This window comes from Crocodylus siamensis, chromosome 1 (assembly GCF_052110815.1).
Source record: "Crocodylus siamensis isolate JL-2025a chromosome 1, ASM5211081v1, whole genome shotgun sequence".
In the NCBI taxonomy this organism is placed as follows: domain Eukaryota; kingdom Metazoa; phylum Chordata; order Crocodylia; family Crocodylidae; genus Crocodylus; species Crocodylus siamensis.
Window position 1 is genome coordinate 60934593 of NC_143395.1, and position 24971 is coordinate 60959563.

Sequence of the window (24971 nt, forward strand, 5' to 3'; positions counted from 1 at the left end):
GCTTGCTAAAATTGTTTTTTCCAGCTATTTAAGTTGGCCTAATAAAAGATATCAGATTCACCATCTTACACCCCCCGAAGCCTGTCTCACAGCCCCCCACTCCTGAACCTCACACACAACTGACCCTGTCACACACACACGTACGTGTTGGTGTAATAAAAGATAGCAGATTCACTCAAACACCCTTGTCTGCACACACACACACACCTCATGAACTGCACACCTCTGGATCTGTCTCACACGCGCCCCCACCCCAGCCTGTCACGCTCAGCCCTAACTGCGGGACGCCCCCCGGCTCGCGGCGGGCGCTGGTACCGGCCGCGCCGGTCCTGCCGGTGGCGGTTCCGGGGCGGGGCCGGCCCGCAGCCCCGCCCCCGCCCCGCTCGCAGCCGGCGCTGACGTGCGCCCGGCCCAGCCCGGCCCGCGGAGCAGTTGCGCCCGCCGGACACGGAGCTCGGCAGCGCCCGCCGGTAACAGCGCCCGCGTCCCCTCCTCCCTCCCTCCTCCTGTCCTCGTCCTCGAGGCGCAGCGCGGCGCGGGCTGCCGCGGGGCCGGGGCGGTAGGACAGCGGCTGCGGCTGTGACAGCCCCGCCGGTTTGGCTGGGCCAGAAGCGGCGCCGCCTCCGCTCCTTCCCCCGGGGGCCGGCGGGGGCAGCCCGGGGAAGTGCCGCCTGGCCCGAGCCCGGCTCTGCCCCGCGGGGGCTCCCGCGCCCGGCCACAGCAGGGGCGCTCGCACCGAGGCCGGCGCTGCTGCCCTCGCCCCGCCGGGGCCTCCTGCCCTGCCCTGCCCTGCCCCGCGGCCTGTCTCCCCCTCCCTCCCCGTGCGCGTGGGGCCGAGGGGCGGGCGCGGGGCTCAGGGGTGTGAGGCTTCCCTGGGGACCCCGGCCCCCCCGTGACTGTTCGCCACCTCCTTCTCTGCTAGAGAAGTGGGATGATGATAATTAACTTCATAACACGTATTTAATTAATAATACTAGTTGTAATTATCCTCATCAGAACTTCCTTACTGTGGGAAGCGGTATCCTGCCTGCCTTGACAGAGGGGTTGTTGGTTGTACCCCCCTGGGTCTAACTCAAAAGCTGGAAAAAGTTCTTTGCAAGCCTGAAAGTTGGCAAAGCTTGCAAAGAACCTTTTTCCAACTTTGGAGTTGGTCTGTCTAATAAAGGAGACTGCATCTATCTGGGGACCCTTGCCTGCCTTGACAGCAGCCTTCTGTGGCGTTCAGGTGATGGCTTGTGTGGAACGGCTTGGGCAGGGATGATCCTGCCTCAGGCAGGGGTGAGATGATCAGCCTGAGTTTCTCAACCTGTGGGTCACAACCCAGAAATGGGTCACAAGAATAATAGATTGACATACTTTCAAAAAGGATTCTCCTTTTCAAGGAGAAAATCAGGGGGAACTGGCTTTTCCCTTGCAGGTTGGCAGAGTTTCACCCTGCAAGGGGCTGCTTGGGGCACCCCTTTCCCCCACATCCCTCTCCCCCACAAACTGGGGGGCTGGGGGCAGGGGAGCGTCTGTGTATGTGTAAATGCCCTTTTCCTAATACGCATTAAATTTAGTACTGTACCTCCAATGTGAGGTACTAAATAAATGCATGTTAGACTAGTCAGAGGCACCGTATAGAAAGCAGACATTTTTTAAGTGATGTTTAATGCAGTTGTCTATTTTACTGCGCATTAGTGTTACCCCACGTTTTTTTTACATGGTGCTTTAATGTGCAGTGAAATAAACTACTGCACATTAAAGTGCACGTGTAGATGCAGTCATGTCATCTAAGATGACAATTCCTTGCTACCGTGCTTTGGGAGAACCTTCCCCTTGCACAGATAACAGCAGCCTAGGTTTTCATGAGTTGCATGAGTTTTCAGTGGTTTGTTGTCTCCCCTTCAGGAGCTGAAGATGCTACTGTGGGGGTTGCGGGGTATAATTTTTTTTTTTAAAATCCCGGTGAGAGTTTAATTTCTAAGCACTGCGTTTTTAAATAATAGTCAAGCAGGGAAAGGTTTTGTGTGAAGGTTCTTTCCCTTATGCTTACTCAGTCATTGCCTGAAGTTCAGTGCCCAGCATGTCCTGGGTATCATCAGTGTTTACATGCTGTATGACAGATGCATTCCTAAGCAGTAAGTCCTGTGATACCAGAAACCTGTAAAACTTTGTTGTGGCTAAATTAATGGACAACACAAATTAAATGAAGGGTGTTTTCTACCTCTCGCGTAGTTTACGGGCTGTTGCTGGTATGCAGCAGCCCTTTTGTTTCTGACCAGGGAGTGTATGTGTATGTCATAATTTTAAAATTGGTGCCTTGGGTAGGTCAGGAAGGAAAAGAACTTTCTGTGATGTGATCTAATTTCTCTTTGTTTAGCTGAAGTTATTGGGCTGTAAAATGGTCTATGAACTTAGTCTGCAGCAATTAGAGTACAAAGGTTGACAATACAGTCTAGTTTTCCTTTGTTGCAAATGTCACAAATTAACAGGATGCAAAGAGGTTAAATTCTCAGGTCAAATTCAGCGGTAGAGTTCTTTTTCAAGGAAAAAAGGGAAAATGTGTTGCTTTTCTTCTCTAAGTTGTGTGTTTAAAGCTTCTGGAATATTTTCAAAACAGTGTCTTCCTGTGGTATTTGATGAGCATTGTGACACATCTTTACATTGTTTGCCTAAAATGTGAGAAGGGAGTGATTGTAGACAAAAGTGAAACTAGTTGACTTATTTGACTTCATTGTATAGACTGGCATAAATGCAAAATAAAAATAGTGAAAAGTAAACATTTACTAATCCCTGAAAGTATTTTTACCATGGTAAAAATATAAATTTTAACCTGACTGTATCTTTTAGTACCCTTTTTTTTAAAGACAGAAATAGGTTAACTAATTACATTTTATAGTGGCAGCTTTGTGAAACATAAAAATCTTGAGAGAGACTGACTACACTAAGAATAAAGACAATACTATATAGTTTGATAGACTCCGGTTAAAACTATAACTTGTACATCCAGTTTATATTAAATAATTGTATCTAGTATCTTTTTATCTTGCTTTTTTAACAAGGCTTTGGATACTATCCCATTTGACATTTTTACAAGTGGGCTAAGGAATTACGACTAGATGAGGTGGAAAATAGTTTCTAATGAATAATCTCCCTTAAACAGAAGGGTACTTTGAGTGATATTCTGGAGAGCCTGCCTTGTCTCAGTTTTATTTATTATTTTCACAAATGACTGGGATAATAGGCTAGAGTTGGGAACCCTGCATCCTGAAGATTGGGTCTGAGCCATGGGGCCATTTTATCCAGACCTGGGGGGCTTCAGCAGCATTTCTGCAGTGTGGGGCTTTGTCCAAATGGCAGGTGGAAGCAGTAGCTCTGACTCTGGTGGCATAGTATGGGTTGGCTTTGAAGCAATGTAGACTCAGAGCTAAGCTCTGTTAAAGTCTCTCCCACCTGTCTACCTGCTGGAAAACCTTGCCAACACCTGGATTAAAGAGTACGTTTAAATCTGACAATGGCACCAAACTGGGAGAGATTTCAAGAACAGGCTCATTATTCACAGTGATTTCTGTAGGTTAGAGAAATGGTTCAAAATCAGCCAGATAAAATTCAGTAAAAATAAATGCAAAGAAAGGAAAGCTGTATCAAAAGAACTAAATCAAAATGGCTAGGCAGCAGCACAGCAGAAAAAAAATCTAAGGGTTAGAATGTATCATGCATTGAATGAGGTAATACATCTCAACATTATTAACAGGAGTGCCTACATGAAAGAGGTAATTAGGAGATTATTATTTTGGCCTTAGCTAGAATACTGTGTAGCCTCTTGTGAGCATCGCCCTTTAAGATGTAGATGAATTGGAGGGACTCTAGAGGAGGGCAACAAGAATGATAAGAGGTTTGGAAGCATGACCTGTGAGGGAAGGCTGACTGAAGTGGGATTTTTTAGTTTAGAAAATAATGACATAATCTTTCAAAATAAAAATAGTTGTTTTAAAGGAGGTAGTGATGATCAGTTGCTCTCCTTGGCTTCTGGGAAGATGTGAATACATCAGGTTAGTATAAAGCAAACAATTAAGTTGGACATTAGAGGGAGAAAGTAACTTTCTAACTGCTAGAGCGGAGATTCCTTGAAACAGGATGTGGTAGAGCCTCTTCGTTGGAGGTTTTTAAGAACAGATGAGAAAAACATCTGTGCGATGGTCAAAATCTACTTAATCCAGTCTTGGCATAGGAAGGTGTTGGACTAGTTTATGTTTGCTTTGAAGTTGCTTCCAGTCCTGCACTTCTATGATTCAGTCCCTTGTGTGTCCAGGAAAAGTTATTTTAGTATTCAGAATAAATGGAATTCCCACAGTGTCTTTAATTGACTTGTATTTATTATCATCTTCCCCTACTTGGTCTGCTGCTTCTGCTTTTTGCTTGTTGCCAGCCTTATTTGCTTGCTGCCCTGTTTGCCTCTGTGCTGCCTGTTTTCTCCCTGATCTGCTGAATGCCACTTGTGGCACATCTGGGTTGGCCACCCTTGTTGTGTTGTGTACTGATGGGGTGGCCTGGTGCCTTCCACTGCAACCTACACAACACAGGATTGGGGCCATGGTATCATGTAAATCAGCAAAGATCAGAAAGGTCAAAACAGTAAGTAAAATAAGTTTACTCATATTTTTACTATGTTCTGTAGCATGTATTATATGGGATATTATCTATAGTTTAAAGAGCTACAGTTGGATACAGAGTAGCTGTTTTGTTTTAATATACTCTGTATTTTTTCACATGGCATCTTTTTTTTACAATCCTGCCCCCCAGCTACTGTAAATTGGTATGTGCATCGTATGTGAGAAATGCATTCAGAGCAGTTTCTGCCACTTACCAGGGCAAAGTGAAAGTAATGCCCACGCTGATCCACAGGGAGTAGAACAATGAGGAGGCTCTGCTCCCCAGCTGCTGCTACTTGGTTACATACTACAAGGAAATCTCCCACCCTCCCCTTCATTCTGCCTTTCAAGAACAAGTTGCATATCTTATTTCGGGGTGCGTAATATGTGTGATAAAGATTATGTAAATCTGTAATGTCTAATTTTAAGAAAACATGGTTTTAGTAGTCAGTTTGGAGCCATTGTGACTTTATTTAGCTCTATTTAAATGGATGCACACGCTTCAAAACTAATCTGTACCTTGTTTAAACTTGTATATGTTAAAATGTGAGATTGGGTTTTGCATTCCACTTACTTGAAATGACCAGACAACTTTTTCTGTTTGATTTGACTGACAGTCAGCACTCTTGGCTGCCTACTGAATGTGCCTGTTTCTGAGATGCTGATGTAGGGCAGTGTCAGTTGTGAGTGTGTATCATGAGCACACAGAATGGAATTCCTTGTGAATTAAAGGTCTGTGGAGGAAGTGATTTAAATGCAAGCCTAAAAAAACCAGACATGACAGGCTAAGCAGTTTTCAATTTTTAATGGTCAGGATTTCATAAATTCAGAATTTTTTTTTAATAGCAAGGCAAAGCTTTACATTCTTGGATTTTTTATTTCTAATTGGATTAATTATATTGTGTTCATAAATATAAATGTATAATGATTTATGAATTTTTCACTTCTTTCATCTCCTTTGAATAATATCAATAGAAATAATCCAGCCAAATTGTTTTAGATTACACATTGCTGTAGATCAGTGTTCAACCGTTTGTGGACCATGGAACCATTGCATCCATCCTGTGTTGCTGAGGCATTGGTGGTCTTCCCCTGTGCCATGTTGCACTGCACTGTGCTGCGTCAGGGAGCTTTTCCATGCTGTACCACAGTCAGACATGGAAGCCGCAGCAGGTTGAAGCAGCAGCAGTTGCAAGGTCCTGATTCTGGCCAGTCTTGGACCTGAGGTAGGCCTGTCTGGCCTGCCACCAAGAAATATTATGGACTGCTGTTTTTGGATCTAATTTTCCCAGTGGTTGCATAAAACCATGTCTATGTTGTGGTCATTCCTGTAATTGCAGCTATGTGTTGACCTACTTGAAGTAGCTTTGAACTAGTTAGCAAAGGTATTGCTAGAGTGTAACTTTGGTAGTACCTGTATTAGAATGAGATGCACATATTTCCCAGTAAAGTTACAAAATGCGTGGTTTGTTAGCCTGTGTTGAGCATCGTGCTTCTGGGGCTGCGTGACAAGCAGTACCCACGCTAGCTCACTGTGGGAGCTGTAGTCACAGCAGTGACTGCATTGTAGAAGTATTTATCTGTTTTGGAGCTAATCCAACTTCGCAGACATTAAAAAAAAATCCCATTGATTTTGGCTGGAGTTAGATTTTTTTTTTTCTAGTTTTATTTAACATTGAGTGGAAGGAAAACTGGGTAATGTCTGCTGAGGCAGTATAGAAGCCATTTTAATGAGAGCGTGCATATTTCTGAATAGTGATTTTTTACCCACTTTATTTTTAAGTCCCTTCAGGGACTACTACTACTAAGAGACAGGCTCTGTTTTGAAGAGCTTCCCATTTTTAATAGAAAATACAATCCAAAAGTAAATGGGAACAAAGAAACTGATTGTCCGGGGGGACACAGCCAGATTAATGACAGAGCCAGGAGTAAAAACACAGGTAGTCTTTGTCTGTCCAGAGTCTTACTAACAAAATTGCATTATTTTCTAGTTCATTCTAGCACACAACTAACACCTGTATTTCTGTCAGAGACTGCTCTTTGTTTCCAAGAATGATATGTGTGCGTATCTTGTGCATCCTTTGAAAACGTCTCAAATTCCTTAGTCTCCTCAGTTGGAGGATTGTTAAACCTAGACATGCCAAACTTGCTACCAATAGCTGCTTATTTATGTAGGTGCTCTGAAGCATTTTGGCTAAGTACAGCCAGTCAAAACTCCTGAGGCTGAAACAGTTCAATCTTCATAGGTTAGTATAAATTGCATATATTGAACCAATAAGCAAGTGAATAGACATTTTGATTTTGGAAATGCAGCCACATGCCTGCAGTGGCCCAAGCCAGAAGCTGGGGGGTGCTAAAGCAGACCTCCCTGCTGGGCTAGAACAGATGGGTTGGGCCAAGGCTAGCCCATCCACCCTGCAAAAGGGGAGGTTGCAGGGGTGGTGTAAAGCACCCTGGGATGCTGGGGGACTGTGAGCTAACTTGAATCTGGAGGGGATCTGGGACTGAAGTTCAATAAACCGATTTAACCTAAATCAGTGAAGTCTGATACTACATCTGTTGAGTTTATCTTAAACTAGTTTTGGCCATTTTAAAAGTGATTTATGTGCACTGAATTTCTGTTATGTTACAGATTTGAACTGGTACCCGGTCACTTATACTGGCTTATGTGTAATTTCTGTCCCTAGCCATAAAGGCCCAACTGTTCTGTAAAACCTGTGCTTTTCTGTTGAACTGTGAATTGGTGTAGCTTTTTAGTGTAGACAAGCACTGTTTGTTGCCCTGTTTGCCTCTGTTGCCCAAGAGGAAAGAAATTCAGAAATAAGCAACATAAATAAATGAAAACAGGCTGCCAACATTGCATCCTGCATGGGAAACTGCACAATTCCCTGGGACCTTCCCGCGACCCTTTGCAGTGTTCTTACAGCCCACTGTTGGGTTGCAACCACAGGTTGAGAAATGCTCATTTAATGTATGATCTTCTCTTATCTCCTTTTAGGCCTTGTGCTTTGTTTAATTGTCTTTGATGGTTTCCTTTACTTGCTGATCAAGTTAGTTGTCACATCTGCAAAAGTTCACGCTATGGTCACTCAGAAACCGGCTTTGGGCCTCTTGTTTAGTAGGAAGCAAAGAAGTAAGCTAGGCTTCTTGAAAATGGCCAAGGCTGGCAACAGTTATCTTAAATTTATCCCCTTCGCCACTGCAATGGGGGAAGTACTAGTAAGGTGAGGTGGTAAAGGAGGCAGGCACTGAATAAGCTTGCCATCACTTGTGGGGTGTTGTTTTTATTTCTCCCATAGATATATTGGGGATTTGAAGTATTAGGAATAAAATATAGGAAAGAGTAGGCAAGTAGTAAGAATGCACAGAGAGATTAGAGCTGTTGAGTAAAAAGATGCAGTTTGTACATGACTAAAGTATACATCTAAAGTTCAAGATGCATAGAACAGTTTCCTAATTTCAGAGACAAAAATTTTGTATTCTCCTATTCTGCTCCTATTTAAACTTGATGAAGAAATCTTGGACAAGGATTTTTTATTTTCACAGTTAACAAATGTATATCTTGTGTTATGGCACTTTTGTATGTAACTTGCGTGCATTATGGATAACCATGGCATAGTATCAGTACTTAAATAAATATTTAATGAACACGGTCCAGGATAATTAGGAGACTTCAACCATCAAAAGGTAATTGTGTTCTTTAAAAGTATGCCGTATTTTTTTTTCTTTCCTAGATATTAATGTCTTTTCTTTTAAAATTACACTGATTGACTAGATTATAATTATTTTAAACCTCTTACTTAGGGTTGTTATGACTTGATGTATATAGAGCATCTAAATACATAAATGGTTACCTAAAGCACTGTAGCATTGAGAACCATTTCAGCAATTTTTTCTTTGGAACTTTTAGGCATATTTAATCATTTTATTTTAATATTAAGCAGTGCTGTTGAAAGAGAATGGTGGGAGGAGTGAGAGAAAATTGGTGTTTTAATCTGTTGATCGTTCATAAAATATGGTATAAAATGGAGTTCAGAAGCAGAAATTATCATGCTGGAGTGGTGGGGGGAGGAGGGGGATCAGTAGATCAATAAGTTTTAAATATGTATCTGACACATGGGTTAAAATCATAATAAGAACATGGTAACAAAATGCTTGAAGATATTGATATGTAGAGTTCAAACTGTGGGTCTTCAATTAAATTTAAAAATGAAATTAACAAGACATTTTCTTGTATCAGTTTTGAAATCTGGCACAGGAAGCCCAGTGTTACTACAGTCTAAACAAGGGTTTAAAACTGGGTGCTAGAGTGTGTGCAGTTGTTATAAGAACAACAAATTTTGGAAGGTAAAATAGCCATACACTTCAGGACTTAAGATAATCTTTGTTTATTAAAAATCAGGTCAGGCTTGTTTAGGCAAGGGGACAGATGAATCAGAATTTCCCACGTGTGCCTCCTACAGGTTTCTTCTGAAGCATTTTGGGCTGGCCATTGTTAAACACAGGGGCTGGGGACAGATGTTACACACAAACTGGTTTAAGTGATTAGAAACTGGTTTAAACCTGTAACAGAACATAAGTTCAGTGCACATAAACCAGTTTCAAAATGGCTGAAACTGATTTAAGATAAACATTGTTAAATGTAGTATCAGACTTAACTGATTTGGGTCAAACTGGTTTATGCAATATCTGTCCCAGACCCCTTCCTGATTTAAGTTAAACCAGAGTTCCCCAGCATCTTAGATACTTCACAGCCCTGGGCTGTGCTCTCTGCTCCAGAGAACAAGTTGGCTCCACCCCTCTGCTCCCCAGCTAGAGCTCCAGTAGTGACTGCAGGCACAGCAGGGTCTGCCTTGCTTCCCCCTGCCCCCCTCGCTGCTCAAGCAGAGATTCCCCTCTCCCTCCCACCCTCCCATCTCCCACAGCATGGACCCCAGCCCCACAGACTCTAGGCAATGTGGTATGTTAGCTAATGCTCAGGTGTTTGTGTATGTCTCCAGTTTCACTGGGACAGGCAGACAAAACAGTGTCATCTTAGGAGTTTTTGGATCTAATCAGGTCAGCTGGTAATGTCCCTCCATTCCTTCCTTGAAAAAACTGTTTAAGAAGAGCTTGAATTAATGAAAGAGGGTTTTCTTTTGTCAGTGGGCTGTTAGACACTATGTTATCAGCCCCCTGCTGGCTCTCTCGCCTGTCAGTTTTGCAGACAGTATGAAGAAGCAGGCAGAGGGAGATTGAAAAGCTCAGCATCATTAACAGATGCATGCAATGCACACCCTCCCTTTGTCTCAGAGTGCTAGCCAGGGCTGGGGTCTGGCAACACTACCACCCCTTGAACAGCCAGCCAGCAGGGAAAAGTGTGGGACAGTGCAGGCACGGTGAGAGTTTACACCCCTCCCTAATTGGAGCATCCTGCTAGGGCCTGGCTACACCCTCCCTCAGCTCAGCATAGTGGAAGGGAAGGGAGTGCTGCTCTAGCCCCCCTCCTGCTTCTAGCCTGAGCTACTGCAGGCATGTGCCTGCACTTCTTCAGTCCAGAGGGGATGTTTCTGCAGTTGCAAACTGGTTCAACCTAGGTACGTTAGACTTATCTGCAAAGATTGAATCAATTCAAGCTCAGGCTTTTTGAATGTCTGTCCCTAGCCAGGATGTTGCACTAGATGGCCTTTGAGTCTGTTGCAGCATAACAGTTGCTGTGCTCTTGAAAGCATGACACTTGTAAATAATTTAAAGGCATTTAAAAAAGTAGCATTTTTTTCTTAAAAGTTTATAAAGTAGTTGCACTTATAAGGACACATTTAAACTTGGTGTTGTCCATAGAGAATGGGGAAAAGATGCTTTTTCATGTCTTCTTTACTTTAAGCCTAACAGTAACATTAAGTGTTCAGATATTTTGAAGTAGTTTTCTATTTTACTGAACCATCCTCTACATTTCTTCCCCCCACTTTTTTTTTCTTTTTTTTTTTAAATGGGGGGGAGGGGTTTGTGCTAACTGAGGGAGTCTCAATTTGGTTGAGAGAATTTCAGCCACCAAGTTTGTTAGGCTGTAATCTTGATGTACGTTAGATGGAAAATAATGACTTATTTAAAAGGTCAACACCCACAGTAAGTGATTGTTAAAGTGCAGCAGACAAGGAGCTTCTTTTCTTTTGTAGTAAAACAGTCTTTTCTATTGTAAATGGAAAATATAATATTTCAGTCATTTATGTTTGGGTATTTGTATATCCTCTGTCAGAACGTGCTTTGGCATATATCTTAAAACAGTAGCAGTAAATTTTTAAGTAAGGACAATTTGCCTCATTCTCTTGTTCTCCTAATTTGTCTAAATCACCAAAATGGAAGTTGGGGGCAATCTAAACTACCATTACTAGTTTTTCGTGTGTGTGTTTACATTTAAAAGGTTTTTTTTTTTCTTTTTTGTCTTTTTTTGTTTGTTTGTTTTGCCTAAAATAGATTTCTACAAACATATTGCTTAGAAGGAGTTTATTTCCTGCTGGCTTGGACTTGTGCATCTATAATTTACCCAGACAAACTCTGTTTTATTGTAAAAGTATTAATCCAAGTGTGAGCGTGCGCACACCTCTTTTTTTATAATTTGGTAATTGATGCATGTCCAGCAGCACAAGGCTTGTTGCAAAGAACGTGCTTGGTTTAGTTGAGTTGAATCATCCTTATGCTGAAAACTTATGAACTACAAGAATTTATATAGTTTACAAATGGCTTCAACCTTATTTATACTGTACTGTGTTTATTAGATGCGTTTCTGCTTAATTAGGAAGGACATTGTTAAAATTATTTTCCTATTTTGTGAATTGGTTGTCTGAATGAAGATTTCGTGGCATTTATAAATATCACATTCCATTTTCTCTGGCTACTCCAACAGGAATTATAATTTATTCTTTTAATTTCGAGCAGAGTAAGTCACTCTCTCTGATTAGTTAATTCTGGAAGGTTTTTTGCATCTCTTGCTTTTCTCTTGACATTTAAATCTTTTGTTTTCTGTCCCTGCGGGAAGGGAGGGAAGTAAGGAGGGGATCTCAAATCTATGGTATATTCTCCATGGGACAGATTTGGACTTCTAACAAGTCTGAATGCTTTTAAAGTGAAGAGGCTATTGACACATGCATTATTTTACTATATTGGTTTAGTTTTATGAAGGAGTTTTATGAGGAGGGGAGAATACGGCAGGGGAGTAAAAGTCAAGATCAGTGACTTCTAAGTGAATGCTGGGAGTTGTTGAAAGACAGTGCCAGGACAGGAAAAGACCAAAGAACATAGAAGATCCAAAGAACACTTGCAGTTTAAAAAGAACACTTTCATAAAAGGGTAGCAGTTGTCTGGGGAATCATACTGAGACCTCCTGTTGAATCATGTAAAGAAGTTAGGGCACTACCTTATCATTAATAGCAGTATGCCTTATCATGTATGTATGTAGGTAAAAATCCTATTTTTCCCCTTGCACCTTTATTATTACAGTTAAAAATAGTTTTAAGAATGCTGTTTGATCATTGCCTTGTATTGCTTGCAAACAACAGAAGGGAAGAACTGAAGACACCTGAACTCATTTTGATTCCATTGCATATAAATGTTTGACACACATGGCTTGGAGGCTCAGGGTTTAGTCAGTGAGAGAATTGCAGAATTTTACTCTGTGATAAGCAGAAGGCAAGTCAAGGTAGCACTTTAGGGCACCTATACACGTGCCCGATGCCTGCTCCAACACGTGCTAATTAAATGTAACTAGTCTTCTGGAGTGTGCTAATTGGCATTCTCCAGCAGCCTTGGTGTCATGTGTATTTAGCTTCCCCACACTTCAAAATGGTGCAGGGATGTCCCATGTCTATGTATAGACGAGTCCTTTCCTCAAAAAAGCATAGTTAATTGCCTGCAATGTGGCATGCACACAAATGTTTGGTGCCCTGTAAAGCTCACCCATCAACATTTTGAAGCATGGGAGGCTGAACAGATGAGATACTGTGAGCACTTTAATTACAGTGGATCCTGAGAGGTGATCTAATTAAAGTGCTCTCCCTCTCATTCTGGAGCACATGTAAAGATGCCCTTAGAGACTTAAATGGCTAACTGCCTCTTTCTACTCCATAATAGGTAGACAGGAAAGGAGGCAGAAATGAAGCTAGTTCTGTTACTGTGACACTTTGTACTTACCATAAAGCAGTAAAAAGTTGTATTTATGTTTATCTTTTGTATTAAAAATCAAATGCATGCTTTTCTGTAGCACTAATTGTATGATGCTTAATTGGGGATATATTCTACATTTGAAATGTCATATGACTTCATAAAATAACCGGTACGGTGAAATGTGGTATACTTGCTAATCTTTATACTTTGGGGAGAATTTGCTTGATTAAATAATAATTTTAAACTTTTAATTTGAGGATCAGAAATCTTGAATCGGGAACAGTATGTCACTATAAAGCTATGTAGTGCTCCAGGCCTATTTGGTTTCCTTTGTTAAATAACTAAGGAGAGTTACTCCTCCATAATGTGACAGTTGTACTAAATAGTATAGATTTTTCCAGCATTTAGCTATTAAATGTGCATGAAAAGTAGATGTTTCTACTTAAGCAGTTTATTTTATAGTACAATTTTATCTTTTTTGCTGGATTTACTGAGAAATCATGCCGCTTGTGATCTGAATCTGAGACTTCCTTAAGATATTAGATTTTTTTTGATAATGCCCTTCAAATAAAAGTTGACTTTGTGATGCCTGGCTGTCAAAAATATATAGTACTGTATAGCGCATTCCAGTATATGTAACTGTAGCTTTCCTTCATCAGAAAAGCAATATAGTCATTCAGATCTGCAAATTCAGCCTTCAAAATTAGGTTCTATAAGTTAAGAATAATGACCAATATTTATACCTTCCTGAGGGAAGCATTTCAGCTTCTGCATATTTAGAGAGAATATTGTTTGCTCATCTCTTCTATTTGACTTATTTTATTCTCCTAAATTCTATCCTTATTCTCTCTCCCCCACCCCCACTCCGTCCCCCTTCTTTCTGTTGATGGTGGCTAACTGATCTTGGAAAAAGAGAAAATGTGATCTGCTATGGGATATGCAGGCATGAGTTATTGTGCCATAGCTATTCCACTTTAAATTTACCCCACAGCTTCATTGAGAATAACTCTCCATGTATGGAGAGGTACATAAAAGCATAATTAATGGCCTGTAATATGGCATGCACACAAATGTTTGGTGCCCTGTAAATAATAACATTATACACAACATTTAAAATGTATTCTTTGGTAAACAAAACTGTATTGATGAAGTAGCTATAGCTTACTTGAGGATACAAGAAAGCTATGTTCACAATTTTTTGACAAAGGAAACCTTTTGGCTCTAAAGATAATCGTATAATCCAGAGAATATTAAACTGAGTTGCTCCTCCTAGCTCTTTAAGGAGTTGATTGTTTTGTAGATGATGTAAAGAAACCTTTTTTCCCCCCTTTTGAAATAATAGAATGAGGTGCTGCCCAGAAACTACACTTTGGCGCTGAAAATAATTTAGTCCCTTCTGAAAATTCATAAAATTCATATATACAGTAATTGAGGTTCTGTAAGTCACATACCTTCATAAGGCTTTTTATTTCAAAATATGATCATAATATTTGAACAAAAATATTAATATGCCTTGGCATTCTGTAGGGTCATTGGAAAGCCAAACTGTTTAGAAACCGTATTATAGAAATTCTGAAATATCCTAGATCTGAATTCTCAAATAGGTTTTAGAACAGCTTCTAAAAACTCTCAAAGACTTCACATTTTCTTTGTAGGCTTTGGGATTTTTCTCTCTTCCAAATAATATTGTACTGCATATTTAATAATGTACTACTTGGTAAAATATGTATTTAATTTAGAGCAGGGGTTTCAAACTCACCTGTCCCTCTAGGCTGGATGGGAATTGACTGTGTATCTTGAAGTAGTTTTAGTCTCTCTCATTAAATCTGTTTGTGGTGTTTGAAATACCCTGGTATTATCATGCCAGTTTACAAGAGTTATCAATTGTCTGACTTCAAAATACATGGAAACCCAAAGAGCTGGCCCGCGTAAAAGACCAGTCTTAAGAAATGACTCTGTTGACTTTTCTCAAACAGTAGTTTTCAACCTTTTTTCATTTCTAGCCCCCCTAAAAACATTTGAATGGAGGTGCAGACCCCTTTGGAAATCTTGAATGGGGGGTGCTAACCCCTTTGACTTGTAAGTGTAGGCATACTTTTGTTTGAGCATAGTCATCTTTTGCAGACCTGTTAAACAGTTTGCAGACTTCCAGGGAGACAAAGTGGTGTGGGAATTGCTTTGGTTTTTTTTATGGGATCTGATATTTGTCAGACTGTGGTGATGTGTTTGTATGGCCCAGATAGCTGTTGGAATAACTAGTCACAATTTCAGAGGACTTTAGGGTATTTACTAACAGGCCGTATTTCCAAAACCATTAATTCCTAGATGTTCTTGGTGAGTACGTTGAATGCATCAGTAGGGAGTTGGGGACTTCAGGTTTTTAGACGGCATCTAAAGAGTAAGCCTGTTGTCTGTCTTTGCTTTATTTTATACCAGGGAAGTTTGTTCTGGGGAGTGTTGTCCTGGTTTCAGGATGCTTACTTACAGCCAGTGGTGACATGTAAGGCATGCACGGGGGTGCACATGCACCCCCTGAGAGCGCTGGTGCACCCCCTCACAGCCAGCATTCCCTCCTTAGGTGATGGGCGGGGGGGCAGGTGGGAGCACTGGTGTGTTCCCTCCCACCCTCCAAGAGTGCCAGCTGGGGAATGGGGGTGCCAGGAGAAGTGTCCTTGGCCCTTCTGGGTGCACCGCTGGCCCTTAAAGGTGCATTGCTGACACTTCCAGATTGGAACAGTTGGCTGCAGGGGGGACCCCCTCCCCCCAAGTTGGCATAGTTGGTTGCGGGGGGGGGGTCCGGCCCTCCCCTCCTGGTCACTGACTGGCTGCTGGGGGGGCAAGTGCCCCCCTGACTCAGGAGGCACCAGTTGCTCATGCTTACAGCAGATGTTTTTAAAGTCTCTTCTTCTGGTATTTTTTGAGTCAGAAAAGGATGGCAAGCCTTCTATTTTTTTTTTTTTTTTTGGTAGAGTTGTGCGGAAGCTACTAGTGAATACCTTGATAGTTTTTTCTGGGTGGTGAGGACGAGGCAAAGCTGCAGATTATGAAGTGGTCAAAATTAATATTGTCAAAAGGCAGAATTTAAAGCTTTACTGTAGTGAGTCTAATAGTCAAATGTGAGAATAGAAGGTTGATTCAGAAAAGCTGATGTTTATAGTTGGGGAAATTAGTGTAGTGATAGAAGTAAATGTTTAAATGAGGCTCGGCAGCTGGAATGAGGGAAGGAAATGGCTATTTCTTTTTGAAGCATTGTTGTTAATGCTTATTAAGCTTCTGAACCTACAAGGGAAATGCTTCATTGTTTCCCCTTCTGTGACTCCACTGTGCTGTAAGTGCTGGACTACCCCGAGCTCCGTGTGTGTGTTTAAAAGGCTTACCCAGAACCTGTTGTAGGGCTTTCAGTGCACTGTACTTCATTTAGGATCTTTACCTCTGCTGTAGTCAGGACCAAAGAGGAGGTGGAAAAGTGGGAGGACACCCCCAACACAGATAGTGTAAAAGATAAATCTAAGTTTGTTCTATGAGAGTCTCCCTTTATAATAGGGCTTGAAAGGGTTAGGATGTGTTGGAGTAGAGCCATGGTTCTTCAGCCCATAAGGAATCCTCTGGTGAGTGGAGTAAATTAGATTCTCATAGTTAAGTCATGCTAGGGATCTCTGAGTGTAAAGAAATCCCCCTCTCTGCCCTCCCCTGGGTCATCCCAGGTGACCCCCCCCCCCCGCTTTCTTTCTGGTTCAGGCTGGTCAACCAGGTGACCCAGCCAGATAAATTCCGGAGGGGAGGGGGGATGCTCTCTTCCTCTGGCAGGGATTTTGAAAAGCCACAAGCAAAGTGCCTCCAGTCTGCTGCCTGGATGAATTCCTGTAAGTAAAAACTTGGAAATTAGCCAGGAGTTGGGATTTATGTCTAGGCAGACGCATTTTAAAAGGACTATTACGTCCAAGAAGGTGCAAGACTCTGATTGATTGTGTTTGCTCAAAGTGTATTTGGACCTCCTTGTCTATCCTCTCCCCTTCCAATCAATAAAGGTATTGCGTTATAGCATGCCTGGTTGTTTCACTATGGAGGGGAGAGGCAAGTCTTTTTGCTCCTGAACCGGCCAGCAGAGCTTGTGTTTTTATGTTCCCTCAGTCCTACCTGAAGTTTTCCTGGAGGCTCTGGGCTGAGAAAGGGAGTCAGAAATATCACCAGTGGACAAAGCACCCCGAACCCTTGCAGGCTCTTCGTGCCTCGGGCTTCACAGACCCCTAACAGAGACCAGTGCCCAGGTAGTGGCAGCGTTACCCCAGGCTTCCAGGTATTCTCCAGGAAGAGGGACAGCCGGTGGTAGGCACCCCATGGGAGACTCCCGAAGCAAGGTTTTTGGGCACAGTGATGTGGGTATCTCTGCTTAGTAGCGCCCCCTACTGTGCTGCCACAGAAAGAAGCAGCACAAAATTTCATCCCTGAGCTCACTAGGGTCAAAGTAGAAGACATTTCCAATAATGTCTTATTCCCCTCTATATCTTTGCTTTTCTTTTTCTACACTTTTTTGTGGCTGTATATCTAGTATAATCTGTTTTATAAATATGGTTTGGCTTTTGTTTAAAGGACATGAGGCTTGAAACAGGAGAGCTGAAGAAGCTGAAGAGAATGGGAGAAGATGGGAGCTCTGGAAACTGTAAAGTCATATACAATAATAAAGAACTTTTTTTATTTAGTATACTTACTTTCTTGTAGTAGACCATATGTTTTAAAAGTCTCCTCCTCGTTCTCTTTCTCTTCAATCCAACTACATTCTTAATTAAGGAATGAATTTAGTTTCAAAGACTAATTGCAGCTAGATGAACTAGGTTGTTTGTGGCTATTAGAGCTCTTCCTGGATGGTTCAAAGTGCATACTTGAAGCATGAACCTAGTGAAACTCTTACGAATCTGTTTGCTTGATGGCACTGTAGAGAAAATTGTATATACTTCTTAGGGGAGAGAGAAGGTAGAAAACTTCAAGGTTAAGAAATCTAAATATGGCTACTTACAACTATATTTTTGTAGGATTGAAACAATCCAAAAGAATTGTTAAACAGCACAAGTGGCTGGCATTCATAGATTCATAGAAGTTAGGGGCTGAAGGGACCTCACAAGATCATCAGGTCCAGCCCCGCCGTCCTTAGGCAGGAAGGACTGCTGGGGTTGGATGATCCCAACAAGGTGTGCATCCAGTCGTCTATGGTCAATCATGATCCCTAAGTCTCTTTCAGTTGTCGTGCTAGCTACTGTAGCACTGCTGAGCCTGCAAGTGTGTTGCAGATTATTTCTTCCCAGATGCAGTGCTACATTTCTCAGTGTTAAACATCTTCAGGCTTTGATCAGCCTGCTGTTAATTTTGCCAGTACACTTCATGTAATTTAATTAATTTCTTTCTAGTATCTGGCAAGTATGTTTTATAAATGTTGCACAGTAGAAAGCTAAGGAGCTAAATTTTAATCCTTGAATAAAGCATATGGGTAGATATGTCCAAGTGTCAGATTGAGCTGCTCTGTGGTGGGACACTTTCTAGCTCTTCATTTTCATTGGTTTGTAACATCTTTGCAGGTGAATGGAAGTAATGCTGCCATTGCCATTTTCTAAGCTTGTAGGTAAACGAAACTTCTTTTCCAGGTCATAATAGTCAGTTTTTAAAGCATTTATTAAGCATCCAGCATGTGCTACAAGGCATGTCTTTTCTTCTTTTCCAGCAAAAAGGGCTCATGGTGGTGTGAGATTTGTAACTATGTGCAAGAAGTATTGATAAATTTCTAGGCAAGGATTGGTTTGACTTGTATTTGTCAGACCTGAGGAAGAATACCATGAGTGAGAGAGTTTGTCTAACTTGATCCCAACTATGCAGCTGGTCCAGTAAAAGATCCATGCCTAGTGCATAACCTCTGGACCGTACCAGCTGCCCCATCACTCTTCTACTATAATAAATGTTTAGTATTTAGTGTTGTGACTGGGTTATTTGATTTGTTTTGGGGGAGTTGTTTTATGTTTTTGTAGATATTTGTTAAGATAATCAAGGGCAACAAGAACATTGAATACCACCTTCTTTATGACTTGCACTTTTCCAATAAAGCAGTACATTGGAAATGTTAGTTAATTCTTCATTGGGGTGAAACTGAAGCTGACAACTTAAATGTTAGTAATTTAAATTTTTAAGGTTTATATTACAAGAAACAAACAGCTGTTTTGAGATTTGTGGCTGAAAGTTTTGGCAGAATGCCATGTCTCCTTCCACGCCTCCCCCAGATCTAATGCTGAATATGCACTTTTGTAACTGTCATCTTTTAAAATTATTTTAAAAATATTTTGCAAACATATATATTTACTGTTGCTTATACTAAAGTATAATTCTGTCAGCCTTGCCTTACATTTAATTTATTAAAAAGGATGAGAGGTGTAGCTTCTGTAATTTAGGACGGGCATGTTGTTGAAGAGAGTGGAACATGAGTCTATGTGAACAGAAGGTTGGAGGCTCCAGTAACATGGCAGGATGGGGACATCTATTAATATTCACCTGCTTCAGGGATAGGGACCTAGGTCATCTGCCTCCCATGGGAATGACCTCATCAGTGGGCTACAGAGTTGATCTTTCTTGCTTGCTGTCTTGAAATAGTTAGATCGGTGGGAGGTCACGCACCTTTGTGATTCTGAGCCTAAATCTTCAGAGTTGGTTTATTGGTAACCTAGAGTAATATGTGACTTAAAATTATTTTAAAGGCAGGCTTTGGTTCATTAGACCCAACTAAGTTAGTGCAACAAAAAACCTGAGGAAAAGTACAGGCAGTTAAAATTTGAATATGGAAAAGTTCCCCCAAAAGGGAATTCACTACTTAGCTACTCCAAATTCATCTGTTCCCCAAAAATCAAGAATCTGAAAACAGATGTATAAGTTAGTAGTCTCTCCCAGAATATTCACCTGCTTTCTTCACAAATTCTCTCTCTTCCCATACTTAGTCTCATACTTGGCGGTTTTTAGTTGCAAGATTTGTCTGAGATTCTTAAGTGAAAATCATGCAAGACAGCACATGCTCAAAGTTCAGATTCTCAAGGTTCAATAGTTATACTCTTTTCTTTGGAAAGCAGTCAAAGAATTTGAGACCACTCATTTCAAATATCACTTCAGAGTAGAATGCCACAGCCAAATGGCTTGGTTGAAAATAGCTGTAAAATAGCTTATTTATTGACTTAGAGGTCGCATATATTTTTTGTGCATCTTTCATTTAAAAAAAGAGTCAGAACCAGGGAGGTTTCCAGGCCTTACTTCCTGGAGTACCTTATGTATTAATTGTGTTCAGCATCTCAAAATAAATCAGGGTATATAACTGAACTCTTTAAAAGGTATATTCCAGGTAACAGTTTTGAAATTCTCTGTTCAACACTCTTAGAAATCGAAACACGTTTTCACTTCCTATTCAGTTAATCTTCTTGGTAAGGATTTCTTTTTTGTTTGTTTGCTTTTTTAATTCTAAAAACTAACAAGATCATGGAAGTACATTTGAAATTATGTGGATGTAAGTACATGTTCACAAGTGGTCTTTGTTTCTAAATAGCTATTTTTAGAGATAAGAATTTTTAAATGTGCATTTAACAAAGAACGTGCACCTACTGCTTACCAAACAACTATATATTTCCCCCCATCTTTAAGATAAGGGTAATTCCTGATGCAAATAGCAAATGCTAGATTTTCCTTCACAACATTTTTTACGGTTTTCATATTAGATTATTATTTTTCTTTGGGTCGTCTGATGTTGTGGAAGAGGGAGAGCTGGGACAATTTCATGCAACATTTTCTAAAAGTAGGAATGGAATTGTGGACTCTGACAACTTGGACAGAAGAACAAGGATGCTAGAAGAGGGCAGAAAAACAGGAGTGTTCACCTCCATTCCTACAGGCCAAATCTGGCCCATGGAGCCATGTCATCTGGCCCACAAAGGTGCCCAAAGGTCTGAAAATTTGGTAATGGGGCACGATAGTAGAAGTTGCTGCTCCTCTTCTACTAACTGTCCCGACTTGTGGGGAGCCCTGCAGGCTTGGTAGCATTTACAGGAGGCAGTCACGTAACTTTACCTCCACCATAAGAATTTTGCCACGTGACTTAAGAAAAAAGTATCTTCTAAACTTAGATCAGTTGCTGCAGAATCCATGTGTTTTGTTATTTGGTGCATTAATATCTATTATCCAGTTCCTCAGTCCATTAGCGAGGCAGATAAAGTCAAATAATCCTTAATCATGCTTCACAGAGCTTAAATCTTGTTATACTTCTTTCTTCTAAGACCTTCTGCAGTTAAGAATAGCACTTTTACATTTTATCACCAACTCTATAACAATCTGACTGATTAGATATGGAAATCCCCCATCTTTTTTTAAGTATATTTTAATAAATGCTAAGGAATTTAGATTTCAGAGTACAATAAAGTAGGTATAGAGGAGTCTAAACTAAAGTAAGGGTGACCTATAAAGCCCCCCCCACCTAAATAATGTGATCCAGTTATCTACTCTGTTTCCCTGAGTTTTCACTAGGAACAGACATTGCCTTTGTCATGGGAAAGGTTATGCCAAGTTTGTCCTAGAACAGACCTTTCAGTCAGATTTTAGTGAGCAGCTGAATCAGCGGCAGAAAAGCAGCAATGCATTCAATGATGCAATCCCGGGATGAACATTTAGACATGCTTTGAATGTCCTAGGACAAACTATTAGCACTTCTTATCCCATAAATCTTTTTGGGGATTTGTCCTAGGACAATCAACTTGTGTATCTGAATGATTGCACTTTGCCCTGGGATAAAATGGTTTCTCCTAGGACATTTATGGCTTTTGTTGGTAGCCTAGTAGAGTTCCTTAAGCTCCTAAATTTCTGCACCTCTGAATGCCCAAACCAGTTGGTATTTGGGTAGCACTGAATGTTTTGAAACTCAAGATAGGCTCCTTATAGCTTGTGAATGTCAAACTATCTAAAGGATGCAGAGCATGAGATGACTTAAAATGGGAACTTATTTTGCCATGGCTTGGCCAAGGTGTATGGGTGTAAAATTTTGTTAATAGTGTTTGCATTTGAACATCCCTAAGATATGCTTTTTGCCTTTGTCCCTTACATCAAATCTGTTAGACAAGTTGTGGATAGATTGTTACATTCCAGGGGTAAGGACACTCACTCCATCCCAGATTAAAGTTGTAGAGTAAACTAAGCAAAGTAAAAATTTGCTCAGAAAGGCTAATGAGATTATTTATTTTTTTAAAAAAGGTGAAAGAACAGAACTTATTCATGTTTCCTGATTCTTTCATTTTCTGCTTTCTACTTCACATACAGACCTTCTGAGAGCTAGCTATCGGTTGCCAGTTGTGTGCTGCTTATTAACATTTCTCTTAAAAATGTCTCTTATGGTTTCTGTTTGGTTTCAGGGAGCATAGTTGCATTATGGTAGTCCTCTTAAAATTAATGGTGGGTGCAGTTTTTGTTTGATGTCAGATTCATGCAGCACTTCCTAATTAATGTTTAGAACTAATCTCTGCTGAAAGATTTGTACCTTGCATCCACAGTGTGAATGGTTGACTAAAGGAAATAGCCTGACTTTCTCCGTGTTGTAATGTCAAGCATCAGCTAGAGTAGCAAGGTGGAATTTAATTTGAAAGGCAAGAATGTCTTGTATGGTGAAACATTTTTAAGCCCTGACAAGCGCACAGGAAATTTGGATAACATGCTGTATGTCAAAGTCTTAAGGACTTGAACAGAACGCTGCATTATGACAGCAAACAGAAACATAGTCGCATAAAAACTCTGATAACATGCTCCTTAAGGATTATTATAGGGGAAAGGAAAGCACAGCAGGGCCGAAGAGCAAGATTCCAGTTTGCGTTTCCAGCTCCCCTTGCTGTCCAACTGCTTCTTGAACACCTCCATGATGGAGAGCCCAGAACTTTCCTAAGCAGTGTTATTCCACTGCCACACTATTCTCACAGTGAAGAAGTGTTTCCAGAGATACAATCTAAATTTAGTTTGGTGCAATTTCAAGTCATTGGCCTGCATCCTCCTCTCTACAGCAAGAGAGAAAAAGTTCTTTTTCTTTTCTTTATGGCAGCCCTTCATGTATTTGAAGATTGCTATCATGTCCCTTCTTAAGTGCTTTTTTTGCAAGCTGAACATGCCTAGGTCCTTCATTCTCTTTCCATATGACCTTGCCTTCTAAGCCCTTGATCATCTTTGTTGCCTGCCTCTTGACCCTCTCTAACTTCTCCACATCTTTTTTAAAATGTGGGGCCCAGAACTGCACGCTGTACTCCAGATATGAGGCCTAACCAATGCTGAGCACAGGAAGTAAGACTCCCTGTGCTTCTAATGCTTCTATTGATGTAGCCCAAAACCATATTGGCTTTTGTGCAGCTGCATTACGCTGCAGACTCATATTAAGTCTGTGGTCTACCAAGATTCCCAAGTCCTTTCCCATAGAGCTGTCATCCAGCCAGGTATATTTGTGTTTTTGATTATTCCACTTGAGGTGTAGCACCTTGTATTTGTCCATATTGAACATCCTGTTAGCACTAGCTCAACTTTCCAATCTGTTGAGATCCTTCTGAATTGCGCTTGCATCCTCCAACATGTTCACAGTCCTTCCCAGTTTCATGTCATCTGCAAACTTGCTCAAGAAGCTTTCTCTGCCAGCATCCAAATGTTAAATAAACATGTTGAACAGCACCAGACCCAAGACAAGCCTCTGTGGGACTCTACTCGCGGTCTCCTGCCATTCTGACATGAGCTTGTTAATAATTACCCTTTGTTTGTGGCTGTTGAACCAGTTATCTATCCACCTTGTGGGCTGGATAAAACTACTACATTTCTCCAATTTGTTATGAGAAGGTTGTTTGTCAAAAGCCTTGCTGAAGTCCAGGTACACTATAGCTACAGTATTCCCTTCATCCACCCAAGTAATTAGGTTGTTAAAGATGGAGACCATTTTTGTCCCTGCAGGCTGGACTCATAGTGTGGGGTTGTTTTACAGGCTGGATCTGATGCCAGCCTAGATCCAGCTGCACACTGCTCTGGTCCTGCATGCAGGGCTATGTTATCTGGCCCACAGTGCTACCCATGGGTTCAGAAATTTGGGAGCAGGGGAGTGATGATTAACAATGCCACCACTTTGGCTGCTAAACTTTTGGACCCATGGGGAGACCCCCAGTCCGATCTGGCCTGTGTGTTAGGGTCTGAGCACTCCTGATTTAAAAGAATGTTTTACTTGCATTTAAAAAAGTTTTGGGAAGCAGTATTGCTATTGCCTTGAGGCTATTCTTGCTCATGGATAGCACAGTGAGAGCTGTCAGTCCAGTAGCCAGAACAGAATGTAGACATTTGGTGGGGGAAACCTGTGTAAATCTGTGACTTTTGTGTGAAGACATTACTGCTTTTCCCTGTGACCTGTACCCTGTTGCATGTTACATTACCTATTTTAGATTAAATCATTATTATGGCTGATAATTCTAGTCCCTGGGGTCTTGGAAATTCACCTTGAATAAGTATTTGTTAGTCTGTCTTGAGCAGTTAGTTAAGGAATACTGGAAATGTTAATTGCTAGAATATCTTGGAGAGCAAGCAAGAGGAACAGGGGACATCCTAGTTTAGTGTTCGTTTAAATTTAAATTCCACCATTTTTTTTGGTCACACAAATCAATTAATTGAATTGCATTAAGTCACAGGAGTTGTGAAGCCAGAGTTTTGTAGCAAATTAGTAATAGTAATGTAGCAAATTGATAATAGTAATTCTGCTGCTAATTGAAATGTGTACTTGAGTTTATTGAGGAGTATGACACAAGGAAATTGGGGAACTGTTCTCAAAAGGTGAAGTCCTGGAAATTAATGTGCCCCAGCTTACAGAACTAGGTAAGTTATCTTGACCCTTAACCTTTTAGAAGGATTAAAAATTTTATTTTTATTGTATTGTACTGTGTAGCAGTCCAAGTGAACTAAAACATCCCAACTTCAACCATGTGTCATCTAGGGTCAGGGTTAGGGCATTTTAGCTCAGTTGCACCACTACAATCTCATACAGATGTAACTATTAGTACAATGGTTCTTAAGTGTGGTGCCATGGTACTTACTCAGCAACTTCTTCTGTTGGGCCACAAGACCCTACCATTGGGAAAATAGATAAAATGACTTGTCTATGGATTCATCACTTGGGACTAAAATCAA

The 24971-nt window shown here is 40.9% G+C and overlaps 1 protein-coding gene across 2 annotated transcripts in view; it reads left to right on the forward strand.

Annotated features, from left to right (window-relative positions):
- Positions 1–368: 368 nt before the first annotated feature.
- The window catches only part of MYO6 (myosin VI), a 176261-nt gene continuing 151658 nt past the window's right edge, over positions 369–24971 (forward strand). For both annotated transcript variants that reach the window (XM_090035228.1, XM_090035237.1), the window contains exon 1: positions 369–470. The gene's annotated coding sequence lies outside the window, so the exon portion shown is untranslated. The remainder of the gene's footprint in view (positions 471–24971) is intronic.